Source organism: Penaeus vannamei, chromosome 2 (assembly GCF_042767895.1).
Source record: "Penaeus vannamei isolate JL-2024 chromosome 2, ASM4276789v1, whole genome shotgun sequence".
In the NCBI taxonomy this organism is placed as follows: domain Eukaryota; kingdom Metazoa; phylum Arthropoda; class Malacostraca; order Decapoda; family Penaeidae; genus Penaeus; species Penaeus vannamei.
Genome location: NC_091550.1, coordinates 7,831,380 through 7,838,879, shown reverse-complemented (window position 1 = coordinate 7,838,879; position 7,500 = coordinate 7,831,380). Strand labels below are relative to the sequence as shown.

Genomic DNA, 7,500 nt, shown 5'->3' with positions numbered 1-7,500 from the left:
ACTGACTGGATATTCTGACGACCCCCCCCCCCCCACCCCACCGAAACTCACTTCAGCATTCTTTACATCCACTTAAGCTACAGTTTCTTTGTCTTTGTAGTGGTTAATAAATGGCATAAACAATACATGACTTGTTTCTTTTTACCGTCGTCTCTATTCTAAATAGAAATAAAAGCGCATACATAAACACATGGATGCTAAGTATGTGTGTATAAAAGGTGTTTGTATAACTATATATATATATATATATATATATATATATATATATATATATATATATATATATGTATGTATGTATATGTATATATATATATATATATATATATATATATATATATATATATATATATATATATGTATGTATGTATGTATATATGTGTGTGTGTGTGATTGCGTGTGTGTAATATATATGTAAATATATATATATATATATATATATATATATATATATATATATATATATATATATATATGCATATATATATTTATACATACATATATATAGACATGTATATACATACGGATATATATTTACACATACACTAGATAAATATATGAACAAGCTTGAACGCAAAAATATATACACAGTTACAAATATAAATACTTGTAATACTACATCTTAAAAATTAAATTCAAAGGATGGCAATAAACATTTATAACTAAAAAAACCTGAACTGTAGCAAAGAGAGTCTCTCTCTCTCTCTCTTCCTCTCTCTCTCTCTCTCTCTCTCTCTCTCTCTCTCTCTCTCTCTCTCTCTCTCTCTCTCTCTCTCTCTCTCTCAGTCATCATCCTGTCACCATAGTGTGCAGACGTGCTGTGTGACCTCTTGTGACCTTGACCTGTCCGTACGGGATTTGTGTTACCTTGACTATTAGGTCTTCATAGACCTGCCAGCTGTGGATTGCTGCAGTGCGCGATAATGTTCACATGATCATTTGATCTGAATCTAAAGTGATCTAAATATCATATAGTGAAGTAAAATAAGTGAAAAAACTACGTACGGACACAGATGTGCCTTGTGGGCGCGGCGTAAGCGGCCCGTGTGTGCACCTGGGTTTGCACAGGGAGGTCAGGTCGGGCCCTGTTTCTTCAGGAAATGACCCCGACCTCAAACGAAACAATGACAGACACGCCCATGGAAACCGAGGGTAGATATGGTGTCCTCCGTGAGGAAGATATCAGTGGCCTCCCCCAGGAACCAATAAAGAAAAAAGCAAAAAGACTACTACCTGACTCTGTAGAAATTACGCCCCCTGGACACCTGTGCGCACATTTCAAAGCCGACACAAAGCTTCGGACACACGGGGATAAGTATCGCTGGGTATCCCAGGCTTTAAAATTGGACCCATACAACAAGACAAAGGGGTCCATTGAACTTAAGATTGGGAGGAACAATGTGTATGTGAGATGTAAAAATGAACAAATTCTTGCCCACATAACCACTGCCGGTGCAGGTGGTGAAATTCTAGAAAAGGCGAAAGTGTATGGAAAAGGGAAGTGCACAAATGTTATTGTGTTCGACGTCCCAAGAGAAATCGAAACAGATGAAATGACGTCTTACAATGAACGCGTCGTACATGCCAAACGCATGAAGATCAATGGATTGATGACCCAGAGAGTCATCATCACATATGAGGGGGAGGTAATCCCCAAAACTATCAAAATGGTGGAGGGCATGGCACCCTTTAGATGTGCCATCTTCAAATCTCTGACCCCGTTTTGCTCCCATTGCTCAAAGTGGGGACACGGGGCACGTGCGTGTCCACGAGAGGCACCGCGGTGCCGATACTGCGCTCTTTCGCATGAAAGCTCAGAGTGCGCAGAGAAAATTTCTGAAGGTAAAATCATCCCTCGGAAATGTGTGAACTGCCGTCAGGAGCATAATGCCAACTCGCCATTATGCGCCTACTACCCGAAGGACAGAAGGACTACACATGAAAAAAAGCAGGCAGCCCCTCCCCCCAATAAACCCCGCCCAGCCCCTCGTCTTAATGACGTGCGGGAATTCCCACACCTGCAGAGGTCAACTCTGAAAGCCTCTGCAAATAAAGCCATGGCACCGGCCACATCACCAGCTGTAGCACCTGCACCAGCTGCAACACCAACGACAGCTGCAGCTTCTACTCCAGTTGCAGCACCCACTCCAGCGCCAGCTGTAGCACCAGCTGCAGCTCCTGCTCCAGTGCCAGCTGCAGCACCGACGCCATCACCAGCTCCAGCTCCTCCCTCACCGCAGCAGGAAAAGCAAGAATCCAACAGGGAAATGAAAGATTTGATACAAATGTTGTTCAAGCAGATGGAGCAGATGATGTTCATGATGCAGCAACAGATGGTTCAATTCCAGGAGAGGATTTTTGCGCTCTTCCTCGAGCAACGACAACATCCAGTGGGCCTTGGAAACGGTCAAGTGATGATCGATGGATCAAAATAATCTGTTAAAGTGCATTACCTGGAACATTAACAGTTTACAGAAACGCAAGGCGACCCTCGCTCAGTATCTTCACTCGGAAGATGTTGATGTGTGTTGCCTCCAGGAAGTTAGAACTGATGCTCGTTATGCAAAAATTGCAGGATACACATATCACGACAAACCTAATATTGCTAATCCTTCTGCAAGAGGACTTGGTATTTACATAAAAAATAGTATCCCATCAAAAGTGATCGATGACAACCGTGACAATGCAAGTGCTGAATATCTTGGTGTTAAAATATTTCTTGATGGTAGAACCATCACCATCATTAATGTTTATAACCCACATGATAGTGAAGTGGTACCTAAACCTCCCGACAGTATGATACATAATGCTACTGTCTTACTGTGTGGAGATTTTAATGCCCGTCATCCTCTCCTTGGCTCTGAGGGAAGCACCATAGGTAAAAACGGTAAGGTATATTATGATTATCTTCAAAACACCAGTGATCCCATACACCTATTGTGCCCCTTTGAAAAGACTCATTATCTAGGTGGCAAATTAGATTATATAGTCTTATACAATCAGCACCCACTCCCATGCACTGCGGAAGTTGTCCCTTTCTTAGTCAGTGATCATTGGGCATTAAGTATCACCCTCCCATTCGCTAAAAGAAGCCCGCCCCAGCCACGTCTTCGATACCATCTTGCCACTAAACATCATAATGAGTTTATTAAAAGGATTGGCTGCTGGTATGAACACTATATTCCTGCCAGCCTTGATCACTTTAATGAAACTCTCTGTCAACAAGTTGGTAACCTCATCACCCAACTCCAACCCAGAAACCCTGTCAAACATAGGTCTTCATCCTCCAGAGGCAAACGAGCATATCACCTTAACAAAGATCCGGAAATAAAGCTACTTAGAAAGTTAATAAGGTCTACAGTAAATCAGCTAAAAAACCTGGGGAAAAATCCCTACTTAGCTAGGGACCTTGTTTTCTTTAGTAAAAAACTTAATGAGATAATGACACAAAAGCGGGAAGAGAGATTGTATGCCTGGGCAGAATCGATTGACTCCACGAGCTCCATGAGTAACGTGTGGAGGGAAATCAATAAGATTAAAGGCAATGCACACAATGTCACTCCCCACCCTCATCCAGAAAGGGTAGCTTTGTCAATCCTCAGTAAATGCTGCGAAAACTCTTCTCTCGATAATCTTCCATTATCCATTCGTAGATGCTCCCTTAAGTCAAGACACAAAAATGAAATTAACTATCAGTGCCAACTTTTAGATGAGGCTGATGCACCATTTACAAGACACGAACTTCTTGCAGCCATTAAAACTAGCAAATCCACTGCACCTGGGGATGATGGAATCACTTACGACATCATCCGACTCCTTGCAAAGGTACAGGTACAGGGAAGAAATCCTCTCCTTGATCTTTTCAACTTAACTTATTCTACAGGCATCTTGCCTACTTCCTGGAAACAAGCCACCATTATTCCTATCCCAAAACCAGGGTGTCCTGATGAATTTAGACCGATTTCTCTGACATCCTGTCTCTCTAAAACCTGTGAAAGGATCCTCCTCAATCGCCTGCTCCACCAGATCAAAGATCAAATTCACCCATCAGTCTTTGGTTTCCAAAAGGGAAAAGGAACACAAATGTGCCTGGCACAGTACCTCAGTGGAAGTAATGCACAGGCTTCTTACTTCATAGATTTCAAGGGTGCATTTGACAGAGCTTCCCCTACTGCAATCCTCCATGAATTAACTCTCCTAGGAGTTAAGGGCAAGCTTCTGCTATGGATAAAGGATTATCTGTCTTTGAGAAGAGCAAGAGTATGTTACCAAGGCACCTACAGTAATTATGGTGAACTCGAGTTAGGAACTCCACAAGGAGGAGTTTTGTCCCCTTCACTATTTAACATTCTTATGCACTCTCTTTGCAAGCTAAATAGTGAGTTAGGAGACCTATGCAGCATCACATCCTATGCTGATGACGTTCTCATTCAGGTATTTGATAGGGGGGAGTATGTTCTTCAGGGATTCAGTAAAAAGTGCACTTCCCTTGGACTCGTAATCAACCCTGTCAAGACTAAGTATATTTCCAGATCAAACAAACTGTCATACATTCCAAGCTTAGGTGGGCAAGTTATTGCAAAAACTGACACCTATAAGTATCTTGGTGTTATGGTGATTGCTCCCCACCTCATGTCCCGCAATTCCCGCTTCACTCGGGAAATCGTTCAAAACATCAGAGAATGCTGCCTGGAGCGCTTAAGACCTTTACAATACATAAGTAACAGATACGTTGGTGCTTCCCTAAGAGTCCTAAGATTGATGTACATTTCCCTTGTTAGGTCCATGATAGACTATGCGAGCCCGGTTCTTAGTATGTTGCCACAAAATGTTCTCAAACCCCTTGAAATCTTACAGAACAAGGCCATGAGAGTCATTTTGGGTTGCCCAATAACTGCTAAAGTTCTTGTCATGAGGAAAGAGCTTGATCTCCCGTCAATTCACAGCCGTATTACCCAAGTCAACACCATACTCGGCATCAGACTTCTGCAGATTCAGTCCAAACCTCATATTTCCCTTGCATTGTCTAATGAGATTAATTGTAGAGTTAGGCATGTCCGACGGCCTCGATACTCCAATCTCATAAAGTCAAACTTGGAATGGAAGGCCAAGACTGCTCAGACCATTCTCAGCTTCAGTGTGTGGAACAATGATTTTATCAACATCCCAGAAGCAACGCTTACTTCACCATGGCATAGATCACATGTTAACGTACATATTGATAAATTAACAGGGCCAAAATCCATGACTTCAATAACAGAGTTAAAAGGCCATTACTTGAAATATATAGATGAAATTCTCCATCCCCCTCAGGGTACCCCCCCACTTGCAATCTACTGTGATGCTTCTACTGATCCTCATGGAGCAGCAGGGATTGGTGTACTAATTCCCGACATTGCTCTTCAAGAAAGTGTGCGAATTTCCAACTGGACAAGCACAACTGATGCCGAGTCAGTAGCAATATACCATGCCATCAAAAAAGGCACTGAACAGCAGCGACACCTAGCTGTCTTCTCTGACAGCCAGGGTGCACTGTATAGACTTACAACATTTAATCCAGAAAACATGGTAACTATCAATACCATTCACCAAATCGCTAGCCTATCCGAGCAGGGTATACAAGTATCACTATACTGGATACCTTCTCATATAGGGATATCAACCTGTGACAACGTAGATAAGTTAGCAAAGCAAGCACTTTCCCATGAAGAACCATATTATGTAATACCGCTATCTATCAGTCAAATGAAAAAACGTGTTATCAGCTGTCCGAGATTATGAGGGCCAGGTATGGACCACTGAAAAATTGAAGAAAAGTGGACATGGTACCATCTGGCATTATGATAGTATTGTCAGGTCATGTGATGCTGACAAACCATATAAATACTACGATGGACTGTCTCGGAGACAGCAGGTCACGCTAACCAGGCTACGCATAGGGTATCAATACACTATACATTATGTACAGGATGCAGTCTTGGAGGCAAAGCCAGTTACGTATCACCAATGCAAAATGTGCAAGGCGCCCAAGTCGCATAATCTTACACATTACTTACTTTGTTGCTCAAAAACTGCATCCTATCGATCAAATAGCACTGTCCAGAGACCAGCACTTATTGATTATATTAATTTTATCATAGACACTGGTCTTGTCTTCGATATGATTAGGGATATAAAAGGTTTTTTACCAACTAGATGATATGTGAATAATGTATGCATAATGACACAGCCCTTCAGGCATGTAGAACTAATGTTTGACTAATAGCCCTTTACATAAATATAAGCATAGCCAGTTGGATAGATGCGGTAGCATCTTACCCTGGCTTTTTACAGGGCATGTACACTGTTCTGTAAATAAATATTATCAAATCAAATCAAATCTCTCTCTTTCTCTCTCTCTCGTGAAACTATGGCCCTGTCACTATAACACCAAATTATAGCCAAAGAATCAACTCTTAGAAATTTTGAAAACAGATAACGTAATCACGGAAATCATTAAAATAATATGGATGCCATCGCTTTGTTGCAAAAATTGTTAGACGTCTTCCTGCCTCATGGATAAATGGCGGTGTTATATGAGAGCTATGGGAGACCGAAATAACTCATAAAATAAAAAAATGGATAAATAACAGCTGTGAAATGACCCTCCAGGCTGGTTTTAAACAAGAGCCAAAACTGATTATTTCGGAAATAAAACGACAAAAAAATGCTAAGACTATAAAGGTGGTTTAAAACATTAGTGCCAAACAGACACCATGAGAGATATTATCGTAAATACCAGAATTTAAAATTTGAAAAACTCGCAGATGAACCAACAACAGCTTCCACATCTCACAAAAATACAGATAAGATAAGCCCCCCTCCCGACCAATACATTCAAACCACAACCAGTTAAAAAAGACTGATATTTTTAGTAAACAACCTTAGCGAAACTAATGTTCCGGATGCGGATAACATTGCTTTTCGTCTGATATGAAACTTTATACGTACAATGATACATTATCTTTCTATTATTATCCCATCCCATTAACTTCCGACATGTGGTTAGTGATAGTATAAACTTAATGCGTCTAATTGCACATTATCTTCATTCTATCATCACACCCCGGTAACTTCTATGTGGTTAGTAATAACAAGAGCATCCACGATGAACAGTATGCATGTTGACAAATGTGGAAAAGTATGAATGAGAACGAATATCTTCACAATACAAGAGATGTATTTACCCGGTTTCGATTATATATTCGTCAGAAGTACATGATAGATTATCCGTTGCAAATGAGGTTGCGAATGAGAGATAGCACAGGACAGACTAAATTGGGGGCAGCGTGTTCGAAGGTGCCGAGTCCACTAGGGATTAAGGCGATGGAGAAGGAGAAAGTAACTTCCCATGGCTTTGGAAACGTGGCTTTGTAACACCAGAGACACAGAACAAGTTGGTAACTCTCCTCCGAATACCCAGTTACCCTTTATTGTCTAAAGTCCTCGAGAAAATTTAATACC

General features: G+C 41.1%; 2 protein-coding genes across 2 annotated transcripts in view; one reads left to right on the top strand and one right to left on the bottom strand.

Annotated features, from left to right (window-relative positions):
* Positions 1-124, top strand: part of LOC113813734 (uncharacterized) — a 2,760-nt gene extending 2,636 nt beyond the window's left edge. The window contains exon 5 of the mRNA XM_027365786.2: positions 1-124. This exon is cut by the window's left edge and continues 62 nt beyond it. The gene's annotated coding sequence lies outside the window, so the exon portion shown is untranslated.
* The window catches only part of LOC113818767 (low-density lipoprotein receptor-related protein 4-like), a 194,277-nt gene that overhangs the window by 112,880 nt on the left and 73,897 nt on the right, over positions 1-7,500 (bottom strand). The gene's annotated exons all lie outside the window — the stretch shown is intronic.